Source organism: Caretta caretta, chromosome 14 (assembly GCF_965140235.1).
Source record: "Caretta caretta isolate rCarCar2 chromosome 14, rCarCar1.hap1, whole genome shotgun sequence".
Classification (NCBI taxonomy): domain Eukaryota; kingdom Metazoa; phylum Chordata; order Testudines; family Cheloniidae; genus Caretta; species Caretta caretta.
In genome coordinates, this window is record NC_134219.1 from 43649023 (window position 1) to 43676340 (window position 27318).

The 27318-nt window shown below is 53.1% G+C and overlaps 1 protein-coding gene and 1 long non-coding RNA gene across 2 annotated transcripts in view; one reads left to right on the plus strand and one right to left on the minus strand.

Moving 5' to 3' along the window:
• The window catches only part of LOC142069127 (zinc finger protein RFP-like), a 331206-nt gene that overhangs the window by 74756 nt on the left and 229132 nt on the right, over positions 1–27318 (minus strand). The window lies entirely within an intron of this gene.
• On the plus strand, positions 22449–25755 carry LOC142068943 (uncharacterized). Its single transcript, XR_012664804.1, has 3 exons — positions 22449–23482; positions 24132–24320; positions 24425–25755. It is a non-coding gene; the product is annotated as an uncharacterized LOC142068943 (long non-coding RNA).

Sequence of the window (27318 nt, forward strand, 5' to 3'; positions counted from 1 at the left end):
TTGTGAAAGGTCCAAATTTCACACAACAGGAACATTCTGTTTTCTGACAAACTCTGCCACCACAGTGCAGTTATCAGTCAAGGAGGTGACAATTTCCCCTTGAGTTTCTCTGAGATCGTCCCAGCAGGAGAGCGTGTGCGGCTCCCTGCCCTCCCGCAAGTGACCTACCCCAGTGACCGTTCTAGGCACTGATCAGAGGGTGACCCTGTGCCTGGTCGTACTCTGCTGCTCCCCCTGGTGTTGGGGGCTTGGAGTGCTCCAGAAGCAGCGTCTACAGGGGAATCTCTTGACTGAGCCTAGGTCACAACCCAAAGGAAGGTCAAAGGTTGAACTCACTGGTTTGCAATGAAACGCTCCCTCCTGCAGGAAAGGACTATAATTAACCAGCCATTGGAGCAGGGTCCTGTACCTGCATCTTCAACCTTCCTGTGCCAAGGTGATCGAGTCATTGTCACTTTCTCGCTCTGCCCCAGGGACTATTTAATTATTGAGCCAACGTGGAGCAGCTTCATCAGAAGACATTGTGGGAGCCTCACATCAGACTATCCCAGACCCCCATGGTTAGGGCAGTCACCTGAGCGGTGGGACACCTGTGTTCAAACCCTTCCTCCCGATCAGGCAGAGCAGGGAGTATAACCTGAGTCTCCCATGTGCCAGGCGCGTGCCCTAACCGCTGAGCTCAAAGTTATAAAGGAGCCTCTGTGGGCATCTCCCCTGGATTTTGTCGGGGACCCCATGCAGAAGGGGTGCTCAACGCACTCCTACAGGATTGGGCCCCACCAACAAGGTAGGCTTTCCATTGCCTGCCTTCTGGTTTGAGGATCCTTCTGGGGTTTACCCATGGGGCAGGTGTCTGGACGTCTAAGGTGAGGCAGCAGTGCTCAAACTCAGGAGAAGAGAAATTTAGGAGCCCTGGGAAATGTTCCTGTGGAAGTGTTGGTGCTGAGTGAGGTCAGGCGCCTGCAGAGTTTGAGGCAGCCAGGCAGAGGATTTCTGCATGTCAGGGGGGCGGGAAGAGGTGGGGCAGAGCAGGCCTGGGAAGAGGTGGGGAGGGAGTGAGGCCTTGGGGGAAGGTGTGGAGTGGGGGCAGAGCAGGGGTCAAGCACCCCCAGGAAAATTAGAAAGACGGCGTCTCTGGGAACTGTTTTTGGAGAACCTCCACTAAGCAGTCTGGGGATGCTCATGAGCACAGTCGGCTGCAAGTGACAGAGGCTGAAGGATCCATCCCTCCAGCCTCCCCCTCACAGCTCCGGGAGGCCACTTCTGTTGGCCAAAAATCACTGCAGGTCACATGTGTCTGACTAATGACTGCAATTCGCAGGCAATATGTTCACCAGCAAAAAAAAAAACCAAAATAAAACCCCAGCATCAGTGAGACCCTGTGCCTGAGTCCATCCACCAGAGCTGACAGCATCTGGGTGCCCAGAAGCAGCAAGGCTGGCTAGAAGCAAGTTTACAACCATGTAGCCAGTTTGCCTTACACAAGGGTAACAATGTATCTCACCACAAATAGGCATCAGGATCTGTAACAACATTGTACCCAGTTGCTCATTAAGAATCCAGTGGCTTCTCCAGCAGCATCTCTGCCCAGCTCGCCTTTCCCATCGCAGCTGCAGCTCCTGTTCTGGTTGCAGAAGGCCACTCCCCAGATTCCCTCTTGATCCTGATCTCAGATCCACTCTGCCACAAACGAGTCCTGGGGAAAGAGCAGTGCCAGCCTTCCCTTTAAAGGAAGTAATTTCAGCTGCAAAATCTTATAAATTCCCCAGTGTAATGCATTAAATAGCTGTACGGCAACCCCTGTAATCAGTCACATGTTTGGTAAATGCTCCCTTATCACCACAGCTGGATTTCCATTTCTGGTCCCAGTTGGCTGCTCCCCAGACTCTCCCAGGCACCCTCTGTCTGTCCCCAGATCCCCTCCTGCAGCCAGACTGGAAAGGGGCCTGAGAGCCTCGGAGACAGGAGATCTCTGGTTATCCCATCCCCTGTGCAGCGCAGGAGCCCCAGTGTCAGCTCCTCTCACGCCCGCTGCCATCTGCAAAGAACCAGGAGTCCCCGAGAGCTGGGGAGACTGTGCAGGGAAACAGAAGCAGTAGCCACCAGCCCCAGAACACGTGTGACAGCTGCTCTCTTGGCCAGCACTGAACCAGGGACCCCTAGAGCTAAAAGCACAGGCTGCCACAGCTTATGCTAAATATTCAACCTCTATAACTGTAACAGCTCCACACACACACACACCAGTGGGTTCCCCAGGCACCAGAGAGACATGGGTCTTAAAGAGCCTAATGGCCAGGTAAGGAACAGAGAGTAGGAGTCAGCAGCTGTGATTCTCTCCCTCCTTGCCAGGCTGCTCCATCAGATCCTTCTGTCAGGCAGTGAAACCCCCAGTCGCTTGTTACCCCTTCTTGACCTGAGTGACTAGTCCAGAGTTTGGGGCCTTGCAGATGTTCCAGAGGAGCTAGTGTCAATTTGGACTCATCACACTTCATTCAAAGGCTCTTTACAGTCCACGGAAAAAGAGATAACATGAGACCACACCCAGAAAGGAAACGCCGAATGATATTCAATCAGTCCATTTCTGAGAAGAAGGAAGGGAAACTAAATTCCTCTCTTGTCTTTTTCCTGAATTAGAAGCCATGGTTGCTGTGAATCCAGCAAAAACACTCCAGGATGAACTGACCTGTCCCATCTGCTTGGACTGTTTTAAAGATCTGGTGTCTCTAGACTGTGATCACAATTTCTGCTAAGCCTGCTGTGACATTATATGATTATAATATCTCATAAAAATGTGTCACATGGCCAGAAAGAGTTAATTAATCCGTAGGCTGTCATGATCCATGGTTGACCTTTAAAGGCTTGTTAGGAAGCTGTGTAAATAATAGTTTGGCTCTCCCATTCAAATCTGCATTGTTAGAGCACTAGAATGGTCAGTGTTTGCTCAGATCTTGAGATGTAAACAAACAATTTTTATCTGTTACTCTAGCATTGATTCAAGATCAAAAGGGAATATTAACAGTTAGGATGACACTTGATTGAAATAGTATTGTCTATATGTCTCTTTAAAGATTGTGGTAAACTGAATATGAATTGTTTAATGAACAAGTTACCTTGTGCTAAGCTGCATAGCGAATTGCCAGAATATTTGGAAAACAGAAGGTCACATTAAAGGGATATTGTTCACCAGGGACTGAATGGTCAAGAGGCTTCTGGAAATATATAAAAGTCGGAGGACCTGATTCTGTTTTATTTCATCTCTGCTTGGATGCTCATGGGGAAAGCTGCAAGCCACAAAGAATGAGATCCCAGGATTCCTGGTGCCCCATAATGGACATTGACTGAATAGTTCTTTTCAGATCAGTCCAGAGCTATCTGCATCTACAAAGCTAAACAACTCTACGTATCTGAGCCTCAAGAATTAAACTAAAGTCTCTATGTATATTGATCTTTTAAGCAATCCTCCCTCTCTCTTCTTTTTTAATCAATATTAGTTTAGTTAATTAGGATTGGCTGTCAGCGTGTATTTTGGGTAAAGTCTAAGTTATATGTTGACCTGGGTATGTGGCTGGTTGTTTGGGATCAGAAGAACCTTTTCTTTTATATGATGAAATCAGATGTTCAGTAATCATCATCATATCAGACATGTGTACCTGGATGGAGGCCGGAGATTGGGCACTTTAAGGGAACTGCGTTGTTTGGACTTCTGAGTAAGCAGTGAGGTAATAGAGAAGCTGGTTTGTGTTTGGTAAATCTAAGTATTGGAATATTCACCAGCTTGTGGGGTTTGTCTGCCCCGTTCTGTTTGCAGTTCACCCTAATAGAGTGACCTCAGCTGGCTCCCAGGGGACACCATTGTCACACCTGCATCACCCAGTGCTGGGGGGGATTCGCTACACATGTCTCCTGCCCTCAGTGCAGAGAGACCTTTCCCCAGAGGAACCTCCGGCCGAACAGGCAGCTCAGGAATGTTGTGGAAGCAGCCAGAGAACTCAGGTTGCCATCAGGGAGGGAACCAGAACCAGAGAGACTCTGAGGCCTGGTCTACACTACGGGGTTAGGTTGAAGTTAGCCACGTGAGGTCGATTTTAAAATGACTGCGTCTACACAACCAACCCCATTCTGTCGACCTAAAGGGCTCATGAAATCGACTTCTGTTCTCCTCTTCAGCGAGGGGAGTAGCGCTAAAATTGACCTTGCTGTGTCGAATTTGGGGTAGTGCAGACACAAATCGACAGTATTGGCCTCCGGGAGCTATCCCAGAGTGCTCCAGTGTGACTGCTCTGGACAGCACTTTGAACTCCGATGCACTAGCCAGGCAGACAGGAGAAGCCCCGGGAACTTTGGAATTTCATGTCCTGTTTGGTCAGCGTGGCCAACTCAGCAGCACTCAGCAGCACAGGTGACCATGAACCCCCCCAGAATCGCAAACGAGCTCCAGCATGGACCGAACGGGAGACACTGGATCTGATTGCTGTATGGGGAGAAGAATCTGTGCAGGCCAAACTCCGATGGAAAAGAAGAAATGCTAATATATTTGCCAAAATCTCACAGGGTATGATGGAGAGAGGCTACAACAGGGACACACAGCAGTGCTGTGTGAAAGTTAAGGAGCTCAGGCAAGCCGACCAAAAGAGAAGGGAGGCAAACGGTCAGTCCAGATCAGAGCCCCATACATGCTGCTTCTATGATCAGCTGCATGGCATTCTAGGGGGAGACCCTACCACTACCCCACCATTGTCCATGGACACCTGCAAGGGGGGTGTCTCACGCAACAGGGAGGAGGATTTTGTGTATGAGGAAGAGGAGGAGGAGGAGGAGAATGCACAGCAGGCAAGCAGTGAATCCGTTCTCCCCGGCAGCCAGGACCTTTTCATCATCCTGGAGCCAATACCCTCCCAAGGCGGGATCCCCGACCCTGAAGCTGGAGAAGGCTGCTCTTGTGAGTGCACATTTGTAATGACAGTACAGGGTTTAAAAGCAATAGTGTTTAATGTTTGATTTGCCCTGAAGAATTGGGATGTATTTGTGGCCAGTACAGCTACTGGAAAAGTCTGTTCACATGCCTGGGGATGGAGCAGGAATCCTCCAGGGACATCTCCATGAAGCTCTCTTGGAGGTACTCTGAAAGCCTTTGCAGAAGGTTTCTGGGGAGGGCTGCCTTATTTCATCCTCCACGGTAGGACACTTTACCATGCCAAGCCAGTAGCAAGTAGTCTGGAATCATTGCAGCACAAAGCATGGCAGCAAATGGTCCTGGGTTTTGGTCGCATGCAAGCAACATTCAGTCTATATCTTTCTGTGTTAGCCTCAGGAGAGTGATATCATTCATGGTCACATGGTTGAAATAGGGGAATTTTTGTAAGGGAACAGTAAAAGGACCCCATTCGTGCTGGGCTGTTTACACTTGGCTAAAAGGGATCATCCCGGAGAATAGCCACGTGGTGGGGTGCGGGAAGATGTATACTGCACATCCACCCAAAAACCTCAGCCCCTCCTTTTAAATGTGAAACCCAACCCATTTCTTGCTCTGGGAAAGGAGGGCGCTGGAGTTTGAAACCATTCCCACATATTATGAAGGCGTAAGAAGCCAACCCCACGTACCAAAAGGCTTACCATGGCTGTCTGGAAACCAAATTCTGTTGTCCAGCTGTTTGTGATGTGTCACCATACCGGCAGGTACTCAATATAAAAGGCAAAATGTGACCTAGTACCTAAAGCACATGTGCTGTCTGCTGTGAATTGCTTGATTCACTGTGAAAGAGTCTCTCTTTTGTTCTCAGAAATGTATCATCTTCAATTTTACACTCCCATTTTATCTCCCCCCATGTGCAAATGTTTCTAGGCTCCCCCTATCATCTCCGTCCATGAGGTTATCGCAGATTAGAAGGCGAAAAAAACCCAATCGCGATGACATGTTTTCCGAGCTCATGCAGTCCTCCCGCACTGATAGGGCACAGCTTAATGCATGGAGGCATTCAGTGGCAGAGGCCAGGAAAACATTAAGTGAGCACGAAGAGCAGAGGCAGGACGTGATGCTGAGACTAATGGGGGAGCAAACAGACATGATAAAGCATCTTTTGGGAGAGCAAACGGACATGATGAAGCATCTGTTGGAGATGCAGGAAAGCCAAGAAGAGCACAGACTCCCACTAAATGCATTGTAGAACGGCATGCCCTCCTCTCCAAGTTCCATATCCTCCTCACACAGACTCCCAAGAATGTGGGCGGGGGGGAAGCTCTGGGAACTGCACTCCAGAGGATGGCCCGCATCCCATCCCACCCCACCCCACCCAGGCTACCTTGTCCGTTATCTCACTTTTTTTTAATTAGTAAAGAAAGACAACATGGTTACAAAACAATAGTTACTTTATTTTGAAGTGGGGAGGGTGGTTGGCCTACAGGGAACTAAAATCAACAACGGGGGCGGGTTTGCATCAAGGAGAAACACACACAACTGTCACACCATAGGCTGGCCAGTCATGAAACTGGTTTTCAAAGCTCTCTGATGCACAGCACGCCCGGCTGTGCTCTTCTAACTGCCCTGGTGTCTGGCTGCTCAAAATCAAACATCGGGCTTTTTGCCTCAACCTCCCACCCCGCCATAAATGTCTCCTCCTTACTTTCACAGATATTATGGACCACACAGCATTACGCTAAGGTCTAACCTAGTCAGCAAACAGCACCAGCGAGCTTTCAAATGTCCAAAGGCACATTCTACCACCATTCTGCACTTGCTCAGCCTATAGTTAAACTGCTCCTTACTGCTGTCTAGGCTGCCTGTGTATGGGAGCAAGGGGTAGGCTGGGCCTCCAAGGATAACTCTTGGCATGTCAATGTCACCAATGGTAATTTTCCAGTCTGGGAGAAAGTTCCTTCTTCCAGCTTTCCGAAGAGACTGGAGTTTCTAAAAATGCATGCGTCATGCACCTTTCCCGACCATCCCACGTTGATGTTGGCTGAAACGGCCCTTGTGATCCACCACTGCCTGCAACACCATTGCGAAGTACCCCTTGTGGTTTATGGACTCTTTGGCAAGGTGGTCTGGTGCCAAGATAGGGATATGCATTCCATCTATTGTCACACCACAGTTAGGGAACCCCACTGAGTCAAAGCCATCCACTATGTCCTGCACGTTTTCCAGAGTCACTATCCTTCTTAGCAGAAGGGTATTGATTGCCCTGGCTGCTTGGATCACAGCAGTCCCCTCAGTAGATTCACCTATTCCGAATTGATTCCTGACTGTCTGGTGTTACAAGCTTCCAAAGGGCTATCGCCACTCGCTTCTTTACTGTCAAAGCAGGTCTCCTTTTGGTATTGCTGCACTTCAGGGTGGGTGAAAGCAATTTGCAAAGTTCCATGAAAGTGACCTTACGCATGTGAAAGTTTTGAATCCACTGGTCATCATCCCATATTGTAGCCAGACAGCCAGCCCCCCCTCTCAGACCAGCATTTCTGGGAACACAAGGGAGCCAAAACAACAGGGCACTTAACATCAATTCCAGCACAGCCTTTGAAGCTGTGAGAAGCACAGGTGTGCTGCTACAATGTGCCTTTGGGAACATATACAACGATTAGGCTCACAGCAGACAGAGAAGCTGTGACAGACATGGCTCTTAGCCCCTACTAAATAGCGTGATGCACACACCCCAACATCCTAGGTGGGAAAATATTTACCCTGATAAAAGGAATGTCCAGTAGTCGAAACTTATTGTTTCTCTCCCTTGCAAGTGTAAACTACTCTTGCGAGAGCTGGCATTGCCCAGACAGACCAGCCCCAATTTGGCATAAGAAAGGAGAAAGAGAATAAAGGAGTACAGAGGTATAAGTATGGGACCTACAGCACCATGATTTTTGAGTGCTTTTCACTATCTATCTGCTGGTCAGATAAGTGACAGCCTCCCAAGGCTTCTGCAGCTAAGAGGGTCCTTAAGCCTTGTCCCTTATTCGTCTTTCCGCGGAATTGAGTGACCGATCCTGGCTTGGCACCGCTGGAATCGAGAGATGCAAGGAGGGTAAGAAGCACCCACACCTGATCTCCTATCTTTAGTGTACACATATTTTGAAATAGAGCTCTATACTTTGTTTTCTTTCTTTGGGATTGTGGCTTCAGTTTTGTAACTTGTTTGTGTGTGTAACATCTCTACATTTAAATAAGTAGGCACTAGCAATTTTGTAACCATATGATTAGAATCTAGTTTAATAAATTTTGGTAACCATTTGTGCATAAGCCTGACTTGTTTCTCTGGTTTACTGTAAAGCAGCCAACACAATTAAAGAACCTCAGCCGTTTTGGCTATAAAGCCTGGCCATTAGGTGAGAGTACTAAGAGCCTAGCGTTGAGTTGTGCAGCCTCCACGGGGCAAACTCTTGGGGCGCCTGTCAGTCAATCCTGACTGCCCACTGCGAAGGAGCTCTGAGCTCTAGCAGTTAAAGTCACGGGTGTGGAGAGGCTCTTAGTGCTGCCATTGGGGCACCTGTCAGTCAGTGTTGACTGCCCACTGCGAAGGAGCTCTGAGCTCTAGCAGTTAAAGTCACGGGTGTTTAGGACCTTGGGGCATCCGTCAGCCTAGCCCAGGCTGCCCGCTGCGAAGGGACAGTGCGTCCTAGCGGTTAAAGTCACGGATGGTATAAAACGGGCATAGCTGGCACCTCACCAAACATCCTTGGCCATCGGCTAACAGTGCCTCAGTTTCCACAACTAAAATATAAAGCTAATCAAGGTTATGTTTTTTTCTCTCCTGTTTTCCAAGGCACAACACTTAGATACATTTGGGGCCTGTCTACGCTACCTGTCTAGAGTGTATTTGTAAGCTGATGACCCCCACATGTTGTTCAGAAGCTATGGATGACACAAGCTCCTAAGGTTGTTCTGTGCTTAGCCCCTGTGGCACAGCTGAGCTGGGCGGCCTTTTCTCGCTGTGCTGTGAGGAGCAGGTTCTGGGCACTAGGGATATGAAGAGGCACTCAGGGACTAATTCTTGAAAATAAATATCAATGAACTGCAACCCAAATTAAAAATCACTGCTGCTAACATTGGTGGGTGATAAAATAGTAGTAGAGTGGTAATTTGTGATGAGGAGAGGGCAGTGACACAGAGCAATTGGATCCCTTGATAAGCTGGAGCCATTCAAAGAAAACAACTTGGAAAAGAACCAAAGGAAGGGTCCTATAGCTAGCGACAAAGCATGCAGGCCACACCTACAGAGTGGGGAAGTGTATCCAGGAAAGCACTGACTGTGAAGAGGATTTCGGGGCCATGCTGGGCAAGCCATTCAACATGAGCACCCAGGGGGATGCTGTGGTGAACGGGGCTAAAGCCACCATTAGATGTATGAAAAGAGCAGTGAAGAGCATAGGGAGGTGACACACCATGAGGAAGACTGATCATGGAATACTGTATCCAGTTTTGGCATCCACCTTTGAAAAAGATTTTGAAATATGGGAGATGGGGCAGCAAAAAGCAATGGAACGTTTCGAGGGCTGCAGAAAAATGCCTGCGAGTGAGCTACTGAAAGAGCTCAGCCTGTTTAGATGATAAAAAAGATCGGGAGGTGACGTCATTGAAGTGCTGAAGTGACTTCATGGAGAGAAAATATCGGGTATTAAAGGGCTCATTAATCTAGCAGGGAAAAGCATAACAAGACGCAGTGGATGAAAACTCAAAAGAGACCAATTCGTATGAGAAAGAGGGCACACATATTCAACCGTGAGGATGAATCACCAAAGGAACAAACTAGAAAGGGAAGTGGTGGGAATTCCCCACCTCTTGATGTCTTCTAATGAAGACTAGATGCCTTTCTGGAACGTGTGTAGTCAAAAACTAGCTCCTATGCTCTACAGAAAGCATGTGATATGCAGGGGGTCAGAAGACACCCTAATTGTCTCTTCTGTCCATAAAGTCTGCTAATTTATGAAAAACTGAGCGTTGCATGGGGAGAAGCTTCTGATGTTTTACTGTGTAGTCGGCTTGAGCCTACAATGAACGCTCATTGAGAGGGGTGATCCAAGGGAAGCAGCTCAAACATCCAGTGTGGCTGGACAGGGGCAGGACATCAGCAATGCAGGCGAGGGGTGGGTGTGGCAGTGACATCACAAGGGCCTTTGGCAGGACCTCAGCCTATTGGACAAAGGTGGTGGGGAGGCGATGATCTCACAGAGAGATCTTGACATCAGCCAGGCAGGACGGGGGCCACCTCGGAGATCCCTGTGGCTTTGCTTCAGCACGTCTCCTTCTCGAGGTCTCTCCTGGAGGACTGAGAGAGCATTCCCTTTCACGTTCGTGAGCGCAAGGAGGACCCTCTTCAGAGTTTTCTCCTTTTCTTTTAGTGGTTTTGCTCGAAAACAGACGTCCCTGTAGAGAAGGTAAGAGCCTCGGAGAGGTTTGGAACCTGTTCAGTCTGATCCATCAGGTGCCGGCTGATTTTTAGGAAAGGAAAACTCTAGATTGTGGGGGCAGCATTTTATTTCTGACCTAGGACTTTGTCCCTTTGAATCACTGGGGACATTGGGGTTTCTCCTTTTTGTTTTCCCTTTTCCTGTCTCTTCCTCCTTTCTCTTCTTGCTTCCTTTGTCCTTTTCCTCTGCTCTCCTCCCACCACCAGGAGCTCTGTGTGTGGAGCGGGGGCCGGAGGGGATGGGGGGTTGCATTCCAACTCTCATTGCGGGAGGCCCTCCCAAAGACATGTGGCTGGAATAGTGCTCTAAGAATGAATCCCTCCGGTGGTGACCCGGGACATCTGGTGAGAACTCTCAGCTTTCTACTTCTCAGAGTCTCAATGCTGATTGGGGGAGCTTGGGGCTATTGTGAGGGAGGAGACTCAGGTCCTTGTGACCCTCCTTTAAGACCAAGGAAATAGGCCATAACCAAACATGTATTTGATTGCTCTTGCTGCTTTTCTCCATTCAATGTCTTTGAGTAATTCATGATTCTCTCTCTAATGGGCTAGTTCTTCTAAAATACTTACTAAATAATGAGGTTTTAATAAAGCCAAATGCAACCCCATACCTCCAGTAACAAAGGAGTCAGGCGGCACCCTATAGAATGGGGGACAATCCGCTGGAAAGCAGTGACCCTGAAAAGGATTTCGGGGCCATAGTGGACGAGCTGCTCAGCATGATCTGTTAATGTGAAGCTGTGGTAAAAAAGGTTAAAGCCATTCTTGGATGGAAGAGTAGTGAGGATGGAAAGGGAGGTGAAACAGCATTGGTGAGACTGATGTTGGAATGCTGAATCCAGTTCTTGTGACCAAATTTTGAATATTACGTTAAAACAATTGGAGAGGGTACAGAAAAGATTCATAGTTGAGTGATGGGGATGATGCCTTCTAATGAGACATTGAAAAAGCTCAATCTGTTCAGTATATACAAAAGACAAATGAGAAGTGAGTTGCTTGACTTCATGGAGAGAAAATGTTGAGTATAAAAGAGCTCTTTTATGTCGCAGAGAAAGGCATGACAAGACCCCATGAATGGAAGCAGAAATCAGAAAAAGCATAATGACAATAAGACCCAGATTTGTAAGAGGGTGGTTCGTCATTGGCACAAACTACCAAGAGAACTGATGGCTTCTCCATCTCTTGATCTCTTCGAATAAAGACTAGATGCCTTTCTGGAAAAAGTTTGAGTAAAAGAAAAGCCGAGCTCTTCTGACATACAGGAGGCCTTAGGATACGCAGGGGATCAGATTAAATGCTCCAACGGTTCCTTCTGGCCATAAAGTCGACTAACTTGTGAAAACCTAATTGTGGCCTGGGGAAGAACCTCTGTGTTCCACTGTGTGGTCGGTGTCATCCCCACAATGAACGCTCATTGCGTGGGGTGATCCAGGGGAAGCAGCTCAAACATCCAGTGTGGCTGGACAGGGGCAGGACATCAGCAGTGCAAAGGAGGGGTGGGGGTAGTAGTGACATCACAAGGGCCTTTGGCAAGACCTCAGCCTATTGGACAAAGGTGGTGGGGAGGCGATGATCTCACAGAGAGATCTTGACATCAGCCAGGCAGGACAGGGGTGTAGGACAGGGGCCCCTCGGAGATCCCTGTGGCTTTGCTTCAGCACGTCTCCTTCTCAAGGTCTCTCCTGGAGGACTGAGAGAGCATTCCCTTTCACATTCGTGAGTGCAAGGAGGACCCTCTTCGGAGTTTTCTCCTTTTCTTTCAGTGGTTTTGCTCGAAAACAGACGTCCCTGTAGAGAAGGTAAGAGCCTCGGAGAGATTTGGAACCTGTTCAGTCTGATCCATCAGGTGCTGGCTGATTTTTAGGAAAGGAAAACTCTAGATTGTGGGGGCAGCATTTTATTTCTGACCTAGGACTTTGTCCCTTAGAATCACTGGGGACATTGGGGTTTCTCCTTTTTGTTTTCCCTTTTCCTGTCTCTTCCTCCTTTCTCTTCTTGCTTCCTTTGTCCTTTTCCTCTGCTCTCCTCCCACCACCAGGGGCTCTGTGTGGGGAGCGGGGGGCCGGGGGAGGGTGGTTGTGGGAGGCTCTCACAGAGAGGTGAGACTGGAATAGTGCTCTGAGAGTGATCCCCTCGGTGGTGACCTGGGCCATTCTTTGGGCTATTTGGTGAGACCCCTTAGCCTCCCACCCCTCAAAGTCTCAAACTTGAGTGCCTGAGGAGGGGGCTATTGACAGGGAGAAAACTCTGGTCTTTGTTGTTCTCTTTTATGACCAAGCAAATAAGTCACAACCAGTTAAATGTTTGACCTATGTGCATGCTGCTCTCCATTCATTGTCTCGGAGCAGTTCATGATCCTCTCGAACATTCCAATTCTTCTAAAATACTTGCTGAATAATTACTATGAACAATTGTTGGTCTGTAGCTCATTTGAGAGCAACTGCATCAGCTAAGACAAGTCCCTGCTCCTTTCTCAGCCTTCGTTTCTCCTTCTGTCAAGTACGAATAGCAATCCTCTCCCACCTACCTCGCCATGGGTGGATGCTGGGGATCCACTGAAGAGTGTCACTTGGAGCAGTGCAGACTAGGGGGTGTCCGATCACACTGAGCCATAGCAGATTATGACCTAATATTCTATTTTATTTGCATTTTATTCTTTTGAAATTGTGAAGAGCAGCAACTACTTAGCTGAGACTGAAGCATCTCATCTAACTTTCTAGATCATAGTGTCTCCCCTTTGTGTCCGATGAGACAGCTGAATGCACTGTGACAAACAGGAGATGCTCTAATTTGCAAACAAATATTTTTGCAAAGAATTTTCATCCTACTTGTTACCATTTCAAGGAACAAAGTGGTTTCGTCTGAATGGATTTTCTGACAGAAAACGGTTTCCATGAAAATGTTCACACCTGATTTCCTGGGCTCTATCCGGGCGGTTGTTGTTTGTTAGTTAGAACAGGAGTCAGGACTGTCGTCTTCTCTTTCTGGCTCCGTCACCGCTTTGCTGTGTGACACCTTGGGTAGGTCCAATGGGAATAGGGTCAATTCTCTAACTCCAGGCAGCAGGGATCCTGGGTGAGATAACGGATGTTAAGGCCATCTGCGAAGGAGAAAGGGATGTTTCCAGGTGCTGAATGTCAAGAATTCTAAACTTTGCTAAAATGGCTAGTCTAGAGAAACAAGAACTAGTTGGGGCCAAACTTTAACCATTGTCTTCTTTAAAGCCGATTCAGGGATGTGAGTCCCAGAGAGCCATAGAGAGGAGGATCAACTTGCCCAAAGTCCCACAGTTCAATAGGCAGCAATGGAAGCAGGAGTGACCCTCCCTCTCAAAGGCAGGGGGACCAGACATTAGGGCCTGGTTGCAATTGCCAGCTGTGGGAGGGAGTGTGCGGCAGTGGTTAGTGAAGGGGTCCATCCATGGCTTTGACACTCGATGTGACCCTGAGCCGGTAGCTGAGGCCCGTTTGCCGTCAGTAGGGTTGGGGTCCCATCGCTACAGCCCAGCGGGCTTGGGAGGCTCCAGGAAGGTGAGTAAAGTGCTGAGATGTCAGGATCCTGGAGGCGCTGTCACCACCGCCCTAGGGCCGTGTTCTGCACCCCCCTGCTGCTGGCTGTTTCTCTGTCCCTTGGCAATCAGACAGACTCTTGTTTTCACAGCCAGTCGATCGCCCTCGTGTCATCACCCTGCCTGCTGGCTGGGCAGGGTAACTCCTGAGGTCACCACCCTCTCCAGCCTGCCTTGGGCTTGGGGAGTGAGGAGGAGGGTGAGGGACGTCTGCTGACCCTGAACATCCGCCATCCATCGTACCATCACTGAGAGCAAGTGAGTGGCATTTGGGTTCCTCGGTGGCTTCCCCTGTCTGTCTCGGGAGAGGCAGAAAAGGGGAGCGACTATCTCCAAAGGGGGATTTCATTTGCAAACAGGCCCCAAGAGCCCCTCACTCTCAGACTGGGCAGGAGCTTCTCCAGAGCCGTCTCCAGTGTGTTTGGAAAGGTTCCAGCAATGGGACTCCCAGCCCTTCCTTTGTGGGACACTGTTCCCCAGGCTGAGAGTCTCTGAGCTGGGCCAGAGCCTGTGAGCTGCTGTGCATGGAAATCAATGCGGAACGAGGAGGGCTCTGGTCTTCCTGTGCCTAGGGTCTTTGTGACTTTGACGTGGGGAATGGTTTCCCAGGAGAAGTCCGGACTCCTGGGTTCTGTTCCTTCTCTAGCCTGGGTGGGAGTGTGGCCTAGGACGATAGGAGGGGGCTGCTTGTCCAGAGTAACCGATGGTCTTTGGGACTGACCCCATTGCTGGAAAAGGATGAGACTTCCTGGATATTGCAGCAGCAGGGATTAAGAGGGGGAACGTTGGGAGCAGATCATACAATGAACTCCTGCCAGTGTGTGTAGATGGCACTCCCTGCACTCCTGTGGGGGCAGAGGGGGCTGCTGTGGTTGGAGCAGGGAGGAGGAGGGACAGAAAAGGGCCAGGAGTGAAAGGCTGCCTTGAGCCCAGACTCACACCTGCTCCCCGCTCGGTTCCAGGATGGCCAGGCTCCTGCGGATGTTCAGGAGGAAGGCTCTGCAGGTGGCCCCAGAGCCTGAGGGAAGCAGCTGCCGTCTTCCCAAGGGGCAGAGCAAGCCCTGCGTCCCTGCTGGCGGGGAAGCAGGTCCCGTCCAGGCCAGACGGCGGAAGTGCCCGGCCTTCTGGAAAAGGACCCCGGCTCCCGGCGCAGGCGCCGAGCTGGGAGCGGCCCCGACCACGCCCCGGTGGAGCTGGCCCAGGCTGCGGTTTGGCAGACAGGACCCAGCCCAGGAGGGGCGCCGGGCAGGGTGGCTCTGGGGCTGGTTGTGTGGGCAGCAACAGCTCCAGGAGCCCAGCCCCCGTTCCCATCAGGAGGCATCGCCCTGCCCGGTCTCTGAGGACCTTCCAGCCCCCGCCGGCCAGGAGGGGGAAGGTCCCTGTCCCAGCACCGGCAGCTCAGCCTGGGACAGCGGCAGCACCTGGGCCTCTGGCAGCAGCCAGGCCGATGGAGGCCACTGCTTTGTTCCAGGTGAGGAGCCAGGCTGGGCTCCGGGAGGGGTGAGGACGGGATGTGAACACCCTGGGCCCAGACGCTCTCCCAGGGATATGGGGGGGGGGCGTCCCCAGCCCAGGTGTCTGGCCTGAGCCCCGCGAACCCCACGGACAGCAGCAGCAGTCACACAGCTGCCCCTTCTGCACGGGGACCTGGGGGTGTGGGCGTGAAGAGCTTCTGCCACCTTGGTCCTTGCAGCTCCGGGCGGGGGGAACAGGCACCTCCCATGGGGTCCTGGGCAGGGGAGGGGGGCTCTGCTCTGGGCTTCTGAAGCTGTTGGGGGCTGAAGGCATCCCTGAGAGGGAGATATGGGGCTCGATCTGCCCTGGGTGCATGAGGTGGGAAGGGGGGGTCTTGAATCTTGCTCTGCCCACCACGCCCCTGTCCTTCCCTCCCTGGTGCAGGGACCCCCCTGGATTCGGAGCAGGAGGAAGGGGTGGACGTGGCCAAAGATGAAGCTGCTCTCAAGGTCATCCGAGAGCAGCTCCAGTGCAGAGATAAGGTACAAATGTTCCCCACCTGGGCTGGAACCAAGATGGCCCTGTCCCTTCCCAGCATCCCCACCCCCTGCCGAGGGTCTTGTCCCTCCTGATCCACCACCCCTAATGGGGCCCTTTTACATCCATGATGTGGGACCCCCAAGATGGGGGTGTTTGTCCCACAACAGCCGAGGTCGTCTCTGCCGACAGGCACTGTCCCAGTTCCTGATCCTGCTTGTGTAGGAGTGGTGGGGGATTTGGAGAATAGGCGGGTCCCCACAATCCCCCATTGAGGCCTGAGCCCTGGAGCTGGTGTGGGTGGGGCAAGAAGGTCCCTAGCTAACAGGTTCTCTCTCTCTATACCCCACTCCTGGTGGGTCCAGGATGAGGGGCAGCAGCTCCTGTTCCTTCAGGCCATCTACCCCGCATGTCTGGCTGCACGGGAGAGAGGGGAGGACACGCTGGAGCCGCGCTGCTGCAAGGCGGCTGTGGTGAAGAGGATCGTGGTGAGTGAGACATGCCATACGGCAGCTGGAGGGAGGAGAGAGACATGGGATTGGCAGGGGTATGGCCGGGCTCATGGGTGGGGCCTGGGTGGTGTTGGAGGGGGCAGCAGAGGGCAGAGTTTGCTGGGGCTGAAGACTGGGGAGAAGAGAAGGGAGAAATTGTGAGATTGGTCAGTAGTGGGCAGGGGGGGAATTGTGTGGCTGGAGGGCAGCTGAGAGTGGGGGACAAGGAATCACATGGTCCCAGCTCGGTCGTCGGGATGGGGCTGAATGGGGGCAGTTTTGACAGGGAGGAGGAGAGAAGGGGTTGGGAGTGAGCTGGGCAGGAATCCGGGAAGGGGGACAAGTCTGATGGGGAGAAAGGAATGGGAGGAGTGGGAGGTGGTGGGGGATCCTGCTGGCCCTGTGGGGCACTGGCTGTGTCATCTCCTCACTGGGAGGTGTCAGTCGGGCCTGAATCTCACACGCTCCTTTGTCTCTTTCGCGTCTCACAGGAGCTCATCGAGGAGCTTCCCGATGACTCGTCACCCAGCGCCGTCCTCGCCCACTCCCTGGCTGCAGTGGGCTACCTCTGGTACCGAGACAGCCCCACCCCCCACCCCACCGACTCCCCTCACCCCAGTGCTGCTCAGGCCCAAGGCTGGGAGTCACCGTCACTTTCCCGTCCAGGTCACCTCCCAAGAGTGGCGGCTCTGGCAGAGATGGTGGGGTGGGGAGGGTCACTCTCTCCTGGCGGGGCTCTTCTCTTCACTCCCAGAACATGACAGGGGCCTTGGGGAGGGTCTCACTCCCGGGCTCCGATACAGGAGGGGCAGCAGGCTCCAGGGAACAGGAGCTATTCCTGTCCTGCCACTGTCTGTCTGGGACGCCTTGGCCTTGTCATTCCCTAGCTAAGTGCCTCAGTTTCCAATCTCACCAGCCTGTGCCTCTATCCCTGTGGGTTGGTGTCCGTGTTGGCGACAGTCCCACCCCTGTACTGCACAGTCTAATACCAGCTCCTCACTCTTGCCAGCACCATGAAACCTGCCCTGGAGCCAGCCCTAGAGACCCACCTCTTGCGAGCTGCCCTTCACTCCGTCTTCACCCTGGGCACGGAGAAGGACACCACCGGCATCCAGGTACATCCTCCTCCTCCATCCCTCTCCTCTTCCAGAGTGGTCCTTGGTCCCTGCTCCCTTGATTCGCTGGAGCTCCAGATTTAGGGGTGGGGTAGCGGAGATGGAACAAGCTGCAGGGTTGGATCCTTCCCTCCAGCAGAGAAGAGATGACCCCACTCTGGGGGATTTCTTTCTTTCTTTCTTTCTTTCTTTCTTTCTTTCTTTCTTTCTTTCTTCCATAAGCCGTGTTTTGCCCAGAAGCCCAGCTTCCATCCATAGCAACTTGGCTGTTTCATACTCTTCTGCCTACAAGGCCTTCTGCAGAGACCTGCTAAGCTCATGGATCAAAGGTCCAGGTGTCATCAATTCTTGCGAATTGCCTGCAGTGGGATGTGAAGGAGAGAGGCCAGGAGATGTGTTTGGGAGTCTCCCCTGTGCTTCCCAGAGATCCCCTCTTCCCATCTTGTGGCAGGTGTAGGCCCAGGTTCCCTAACTCTGACCCATGCTTTGCAGGCTCTGCACAAAGTCATCCCAGAGGTCCTGGATGCCATGCTGGGGAACCTGCTGGCAGAGTCCCCAGACACAGACAGGCTCCACTTCATCTTGGAGGTGAGCCCCATTTTATCTTAACTCTTTGGGGGACTGGTAAGGAGAGACTGGAAGATCCATTTTCTGCTCTGTCCTAATCTAGACAGATGCTGACAAGTTGTGACCTGCAGGGTACAAGCTGCGTCCTGGGGGAAAGAATCCCCTTCTAAAGCTCTGCCAGCAAGGCCTCAGATATTCCCCCCTGCGCAGAATGTCTCAGGTCCCTTGGGGTGGGGGCGTGGGGCTCATTTGCAAAGCAGGTGCACCTGGCCATTGAGTCTGACCTGCCTCCTTTCCCCACAGCATGTCAACTTCTGGGTCGTGTCCAGGGTGTCCCAGGAGCGAGCCAGGGCCATCAGGAGCAGCACAGCCCTGCTGAGATACACAGTCACCCTCCCTGAGTTTGACGTAAGTGAGCTCTGAGCCCAGCTTGCTGGCTCCAGGCGGAGGCGGGCTGGCTCCAGTGGGCTGCAGGATCTGCTGCTGCTGCCGGGGCTGTGGGTTAGGAGGGTTCTTCAAGGGGAGGCAGAGTCAGAGCAGAACTGAGCTCAGCTTGAGTCAAGTTCTTCTTGTCCTGGTTCAGTGTTGTCCCTGGGCCTTTAAGGGGACCATGCTCCAGCCCCTGCTTGGCATCCCAAAGCAGCTCCAGGCTCCCTTGCAGCAGAGCAAATGAAGGGTCGATCTCAAGCTCCTCTCCCCCAGCATCTCCTGCAGAGGGGCTAAGGGAAAGGAGCCCTCTGGCCCAGGGGGGACAGGGAGCTGACAGGAAAATGCTGATGGAGTCCCCTCTCCTCTACCTTCCATTAGATCTCAGCCGAGTTCCCTAGGATGGGGCACCATGTGGCCCAGCTGGCTCTATTGGTCAGCGATCCAGACAAGGACATCAGCCGGCAGGCCAGGGAGGGGACTTACCGGCTCTACCAACTGCTGCTCCAACAGAGGGGTAAGGAACCCAGCTGGGACACAGAACCCAACAGGGGACTGAGAGTGACCACAGGTGGATAATGGGACCCCAGACCATTTCTCTCAGACTGACCCCAGCCGGAGGACAAGTCTCTCTCTGCCTCTGTTCTTCTCCACTCCACTGTGCAGCCACCAATGGGATTGGAAGGACACAGAAACTGCAACCAGAATGAGGAGAAAAGTCTCTCTCTCTCTCTCTCTCTTCCAGGCCTGACCATACATGACGTGGAGGATCTCTGGTGCTATGATTGGCACCAGGACAGAAGGCTCTTGGGCTACAAGAACACAGCCAGAGTGGGGGAGGTAAGGGCACTGTGCCAGGGCATGACACAGCTCGGGGAGTGGGGCTGGCTGGGTTCCCTGCAGTGGATGCCTCCTGGAGACAGGAAAAGAGCCCGCTCCTTATTTCCAGCTCAGAGCTCCTCATCCAGCAACCAGTGGGACAGGCAGGTGCTAAAGGTCCCACATTGGAACCTCACTAGTTGCCCTGATTTGAGTGTCTTACATGGATGCATTGCTACGTGGCATAAGGAGGATCCCCGGGTGGGTGAGTTAATATAGAATTATGGCTCTGGGTGTCTTTCTGCTCCTTGTCCCCCTGGCTGATCCCCAAGTGTCTGAGAGGAGAGCACTGGGTCAGTCAGTCACGATTGCTTGATCAAATCCTAGTTTAATTCCCTGCACCTTGTAGGAGCAGAGAAAGGAGGTGGGCTTTGCCCAATTCCATTGCCAGTCAGGAAGCAGAATGCCCCAACCTGGGAACTGGGTAGGGGACACAGTGAGCTCCAGAGCCAATATGGACCACATGCGCCCCCTCATATCTCCAGACCTGGCCAGGAATGGCAGAGTATCTGGACCTTAGCCACTGTTCCAAAGAAACACATTGTCACTGAGCCAAGTTGCGGCTACTTGCTGCACAAGTGGAAAATCAAAGACACCCCTGCCCCGCCCCCGTCTCACAACTGTGGTGAGAATATCCAAACCTTCGAACACACAGTAACACAGTGCCCCCAGACTGGAGTCAAAGCTGAAATGGGTGATTTCCACAACATTACAGAGGAGGCCTTGGAATGGCTCCTGGATCGACAAGGGCATCTACAGAACGCTGCTCCACAGACGTGCCGTGAGAGAGACTGTGTGAGCTTGTCCCGCCTCCCACAAGCTGAATTGCTGCAGCAGAAGAAAAGTCTTTGAGGAGCGTCTGTGATGGGGACTTGGCCATGAGTCTCCTTGCCCTTGTCATGCTGCAGATTGGATTCCCCTTGAAGAAACCAAGGAGCTGCAGAGGCCATACCCAGCGACGAGAGAAATCACTAAGCTGGCGGGGAAGAGACCTTTGGTCTGTCAGCTCCAACCCCCTCGCCCCTCACAACACACGAAACTCCTCTAGCCGCTGAGGTGCAGGAGATCTCTCTGCTGGAAGCAACACAGGGTCCCCTGTCGTCTCGGTGCCCTGCACAGCAGAGTGGGCCTGCTCACACACATTAGAGATCCATTTCCAGCCCATCCTGGCCCCTGCCATAAATTGCCCTCCCGAAAGAGCCACTGGAGGCTTTGGTCCCTCAGCACCTGTGACCTTTTAATAAGGGGGCTTCCCTGAGCCCTGGGACCCTGAAAGCCTCCTGGAGAATGAACTGCCTTGGCCACAGCAGCTCTCTTCCCTGCCCTTTGGGGCACTAGACGGTGATGCCATTGTATGGCCAGGACTTGGAGGCTGGCTCTGGGCAATCTTCTGGAGCCTCGTGTCCTCTTGCTTCTAGGTCTTTGGAAAATTCTTCTCCGACGGGCAGAAAAGATCCTTTCTGCAGACAGCAGTGCTGGCCATCCACGACCCACTGCTGCGTGTCAGCCAGGCTGGGCTGGTGCTCGTCTACTCCCTCCTGGGGGAAGCCCAGCAACTGATGGGGTTCACAGTAAGCAGCTGCAATCGACTCAGGAGCTTCGGGTGGGGCCCAGGGCCTCATTCCCATCCGATCGCCATTCGCTGGCCTGGTAGCAAGGAGCCTAGTGGGGACTTCTGGACTTCATGGATTTCTCTTCTTAGGATGTGGTGCTCTGCTCTCACTCCTGGAAAGGACAGGAGAGTCTCCTAAGTGCCCTCTGGGAACCTTTCCTGCCCCACAGAGCTGCACCCCTTTCCCCATGGCCTAGTGTCCATGTCACCCGAGCCACCATTGAGAGTTGCTCCCATCCCTGGCAGCCTGGGAGGCCAAGGACTGACTGGAGATGGCGACTGACCAGGAAGGCTGAGGCACATGGGCGTGGGAAGCTGGGTCTTGCTGCTGGTAGGGCTGGACCCGCTCTCGAGCGATTGGGAGGATTCAGTCAGTGGGGCTGCTGACCTGCCCCCTTCACCAGGACTGCCATTCTGTGGCTTTATCTTTTGTCACTGGGGTGACTTGGGGAAAGGTCTCAACCTCTCCCCATCCCACTTCACTGCTGCCAGAATCCCTCCTGCCCCCCGCCACCCTGCTAGAGCACCCTCCCTGCCCTACCTGGGTGGGGATGGAGGAGGGGGTGGAGGAGAGGGTTCTACGAACTTGAGCGGTGTCCCTAGGTGGGTTGGAGCTGGAACAGCTGTCGGGGGGACGGATGGGGAGGTGGCAGGAGCTCACCCTATAAGGAGGGGGGTTGGCACTGGAGGTCACTAGAGAGGACAGCAAGCCTCCATCCTGGGGGTCAGGAGGGTGAATCTACCACTCAGACATGAGCAGCTGCTGGGTGGAAATGATGGTGCTGGTTCCAGGTGCCCTTAATCCTCCCTGATTCCTAGGGAGTGTCTCAGTCTCTGACATGTTCTCGTTCCCCTGCAGCATGAGGATGTCACAGCCAAGGTCATGGGCCAGCTTCACATCATCCGGCACTTGCACCGGATGCCCGAGGCGCTGCAAGGGCTGTGGCTCATCTGATGCTCTTCAAGGTTCCCCTCCCTGTTCAGCAAGTCCCGCTCCCTGCTGCAGGTACTGCTCTGTCTCACTGTAAGTGCGGGGCTAGTGGAAGCGGAAATGGAGGCCCCTGGCACACACAGGAACTCTCTCCCCTCTCTGTGGAGCCGGGTCTTTCCCTCGGCCCCCCAAATTCCTTCATCTGGGGCAGGAGCTCTTTCCCTCACACCCATATCCCTCCCCTCTTTCCTTGATCTCACCTCCATCCCATTCCCCGTGCTCCCAGGCAGAGATCTTCCTGCCCCATATGGCGCAGAAGGACCTTTGGGTCAGGGCTACAGACTGTCTGCCCAACTGAAGCTCAGGAAGCTCCACATTTGAGGAGGTGAGGATGGGACAGAGGCTCAGGGCTAGCTTCATCTCCTGCCCTTTATTCTTCCTTTGGTCCTTCTCTGGGCTCTCAGAGTCTGACATGAAGAGGAGCCTCCTCCCCCCGTGTCTTCTAGGCCCTGGGGTATGTGACAGCCTCCCAGATGGCTGCAGTCAGAAGCTGAGGCACCTCAGGGAGCAGTGGGGACAGGTCCCTTGTCCTAGGAAACCAAGCAATGGTAGCTCTCAAAGAGGCTGAGAGGGAAGACCCCGCTCCCTCCTGGAGGTAAGAGCCACTGACTTCTTTGGGCATATGGGTTTCTTGGGGGAGAAATGGGATCCCTGCTGCATAGCCTGGCTGGGAGCTTCCCCCATCCCTGGAAAAGAAACATCTCCATCAATGTGCCACCCTTGTTTTTTTCCTAGCAAGAGGCTCCCCAGAGATCTCCTCAAACCTGTTCTCCTGGGAGCATTTCTGGGAGGAGGCTCCCATCCCTCAGTCTCCAACTCCATCATGCAGTCTCTTTTACATAACATCTCCGCTCTCCAGCTCCCCTTCCGGCAGCAGGACAAACGGACCTTCAGCTCCTAGAGAACAGACTTTGACCTCCTTCTGATCAGCAATGGGGCTTCACCATCCCCTCAGCAAACCTGTCAGCCGGGCTGGACCAGATTTGAAGGAGGAGGGTATCTAACAGGGTGGCTTGGCCTGTGGCTGCCAAGCCTGGGGCTAGGCCAAATTGATGACCATGTGAGCCCCACCTGAGAGGAAAGAAAGGAAAACAGCAGCAAAAGTCCAGAAGCAGAGAGAGCTGTTCAGTAGATGGCCTTGGGCCAAAACCTGGAGTCCACGGTAGGACTGGGTTCTCTCACCGTCTCTAAGGAAAGGGACATAGAAGACCATGGAAACCCAAGAAGGGCTGGCCAGCCGAAATCAGGCTGAGGAAGAACTCCCCATGAGGGTGGAAGGCCTTGTTTCTGTTCAAGACAGACAGCACGACCCAGGAAGGAGTGGACTTAAGGACAGTCACCTGCTTAGAGGGCTGAGTTCCCAGCCAACAAACTGCAAGAGTGAGTATCAGCGGGGCTGCTAGCCCAGCGAGAAAGCAGTGACACAAGGCCTGGCCAGCTTCTAGCGGTGAGTGAACTCTGGTACACACCTGCTTCCATTCTGGAAACAGCCTGGTATTGGAGAGTGGGTGGGGAGAGCAGGGAGGTGGGAGGGGTTCCTGAGGCTGGGGTGGGGAGGAAGGTGTGGGGCTGGGAGGGGAAGGACAGGGTTCAGCTTGTGGGAGGGATCCTGCTGGCTGTGTCTGGAGTCCCGTGTAGCCTCTTCTGTGGGAAGTTCCCATGGGTCAGTGGGGCCTGAATCTCTCCTGCTCCTTTGGTCTCTTTGGGCTTCACACGAGATGTCTGGTGAACTGCCCTTGGACTCTGGGCCCAGCACCGCTCAGAAATTATTCGCTACCTTCAGAGAGACAGAGCACAGCTCAGCCTGTTGGGTAGGCTGGAGACTCACACTTCACTCAAACACTGAGGTGCTTTGGGAAGCAAAGTCACAAAGAAGAGATTTAAGTGACACTAAGCAAGAAAATTTCAAAGAGAGAAACAAAACACAACACGCTTTGTAGTGACTAAAACTGAATCTTAGCAAGTCCCAATCTTTGCCTTAGCAGTTTCCAGACTAACATCTCAGCTTTCCTAACAGACCTTCTTTGATGTCCCTGTAGGGTAGAAAACTTCTCTGTCGAATCCACTGATTTGATTGCTTCATCTTCTGGTTTCAGACCCTCTGTTCTCTTTCTGGGCTGCCTGGACCCTGACTGTAACATCTCTCTGGCCCAGCCTCTTACACAGATGTGTGCTGACGCCAGCCCAGCTCAGGGAGCAGTGGGGACAGATGATCTCCTCCTGTCAGACCAAGCAACAGGGGTCCCCTTGAGGCTTAGATGGAAGATCCCAGGCATCTCCTGGAGGTAAGAACCGTCCACTCTTCTGGGCACTTGGGGCTGTTGCAAGAAAGAGGGGGCTCCTGTTCCATAGCCTATTTGTCCTCATGACTGTGTATTTTTATTCTCAGAGGATGCGTCCGGGACCCTGGAGACTGTTTCGTGCAGGAGGTTTGAGCGGGGAGAAATCACTCACTGTCATGACCCCTGGGTCATTAACCCTGGTCTGCAGGGTTCCTGGGAGCAGCTACACTCCAGCACGCCACCTGGAAGCCTATGAAAAACTGCTTACCTAGGACTGACGAAGTCCAGACTCAGTTTGAGGCTCCATCCCTGAGGACCTATTGGCAGAGTCCCAGAGCAGCTAATCGGCCCCCTGGACCTCCTTAAACCAGCAGCAGGAAGAAGAAGCTGTCTGAACACCCGAGCTCCTCCCCGGCTCTGGACTGTGTGTTGGCTGTTCCTGCTCCCACTCCCCAGGCTTGATTTCCTGGCATCCAGACTCGGGGTGACTCATCTGACTTGAGGTGCTGATCACAATTTGGTCTTTTACTTCTGCTCTTCCAGTGTCCTGACCCAGCTGACTCTTGACTCCTGCCTTGTGAGTGTGGACTCTGCCTCTGACCACTAGGTCTGGCTGCCCATGACCCGGCCATGACACTGACTTTTCTACAATTCCTCCAACGCCCTTTTCTGCTCTCCAGCTCTGCTCTCCCAGCAAGACACACCGATCCCTGGCTCTCAGAGTCCTGCTTGCCTGCTATTCAAGGGCTCAGGGGGAGAGCTTGTCTTGCCCCCTCCCCCACCAGGGCTGCTTCTCCTCGGGGAATCTCCGTAGTGCAGAGGAGAATCCGTCCTGGCAGCAATTCAGGAAGTCACAGAAGGGACGGTCTGCTCAGCTCCCTCTGCAATGCCACTGCCCGAGACCATTACGAGTGGGTGCCGAGTGACTGAGCCGGCAGCTCCTTGAGAGACTCCCGGGGGCAGGGCAGTCGTGTTTCACAGTGACGGCGTGGCATTGAAGAGACTCTCCTGCTGTCCCAAAAGGTTTCTGTTCTCCTGCACGGTCAGACCGTGGGGCCAGGTTGCAGAATGGGGAAGAGCTGTTTGGTGATGAGTCGGAGGATTCACCATTCAGGTGGCTGCAGCTGCAGATTCTGGAGTCCCTGCCAGAACTGGGAGGTGGTAGGGTTACCTTGCGTCCGGATTTTCCCGGACATGTCCAGGCTTTTTGGTTTTTAAATTGCCCTCCGGGAGGAATTTGTCAAACTCTCCAAAGGTCCAGGATTTCCCTCCCAATGCAGCACTCTGGAGGCCGGGGGCGGGAGCTGCACGCTCTGCGGGGGAGCACGGCACTGTGTCTGGCTCCGCACCCCAGACACAGTGCTCTGAGCAGCAGGGTACGGGAGCCGGGGGGCTGGAGAAGGGGCATTGGGTCCCAAGGGACAGTCAGGGAACAGGGATTAGGAGGGGTTGGATGGGTCAGGGGTTCTGGGGGGAGCCTGTCAGGGGGTGGGCATATGGAGAGGGGTCGGGGGAGTCAAGGGAGATGGAGCAGGGGGTTTGGATGGGGCGGAGGTTCAGGGGGGAAGTCAGGGGCAGGGAGCGGTGGGGGGTTAGATGGGTCGGGGGTTCTGCGGGGGCAGTCAGGGGATAGTGAGTCGTTGGATAGGTGTGGGAGACCCGGGGGTCTGTCAGGGGGCAGGGGTGTGGATAGGAGGTGGGGCAGTCAGGGGACAGGTGGGATGGAAGTTCTAGGGGGGCAGTTAGGGTGGGGGGGTCTAAGGAGGGGACAGTTGGAGACAGGGAGAAGGAAGGCTTAGATAGAGGGCGGGGTCCTGGGAGGGGGCAATCAGGGGACTAGGAGCAGGGGGGGTTGGATAGGTTGACAGTTCTGTGGGGGGCAGTCAGGGGGCAGGAATTGGGAGGGAGTAGATAGGGGGCAGAGCTACAACTCCCCCCCCCCCGCCCCCGGAGTGTCCTCTTTTTTGAAAGTTCAAATATGGTAACCCTACCCTATGGGCCAAGCCTCCACTCCTGAGAGTTCAGGCGAACCTCCCCCTGTTCTCAGGGAGTCTTTGGCTTTCGCGGCTGGGCCTTCCTGAGACACTCAGTGTTTCCATCAGGCTGCTCAGTTGCCAATGCAGCCACCCAAAGAGGTGAAGAATGGAAGCGAAAGAGCAAAGCTGGACCCTCCGCTGAGCTCCTGAAATCAAGTGAGCCCAGCCTGGGAGAGACGAGGGAAAGCTCTAAGGTGGCTGGTGGCTGCAGGAATCCAGGGGAGGAGAAATAAATAGTTCATGACGAATCCTACGGGCTTTGTCTTGTGTGGTGAAGGGTTTAAAATGGGTCTAGTTACTATCACATTCAACTTTACAATCGCTGTGTCTGATTGAAGGGCGGGTCTGGAAAGGTCAGAGGTCACTCGAGGAGCTTCAAGTCTCCGATTCTGTCACTATTGCCTGCTTTGACCAGCTGATCTCACCCCAACCCATCCCTCAGGTGGTCGCAGTGGTTTGCTCTTTCCCTCTTTTTCTGGATTAGCCACCAGCATGGGGACAGGATACATGTGGCCAAGGAAATGGAGAGGCATGGGGGTCACTGGCAGAGGCATGCAGATAACTTGCAGAGTTGCCTGTTAATGCAGCTCCTCTGGGGGAGCACGGTCGGGTGCCGTGCACTCAGGGCACCATTTCAAATTTTGGTGGTGGCGGGGAGGATAATTTCACCGTGATTCCAGGGGCTACTTAGGCACCTGAAAACTCTCCTGTTTTGGCAGATAACTTATCAATGAGCTGACAGGAATACCTGCCAGATTTCAGAGTAGCAGGATGTGAGGATAGGAGTACTTGTGGCACCTTAGAGACTAACCAATTTATTTGAGCATGAGCTTTCGTGAGCTACAGCTCACTTCATCGGATGCATGCAGTGGAAACTGATGTGAGGATGTGAGGATGTGACTCAGCAGGGAGGGGGGAGTGTTGACCTGGGAATGTGCCCTGGGGATGGGAGACCTGAGAGCCTG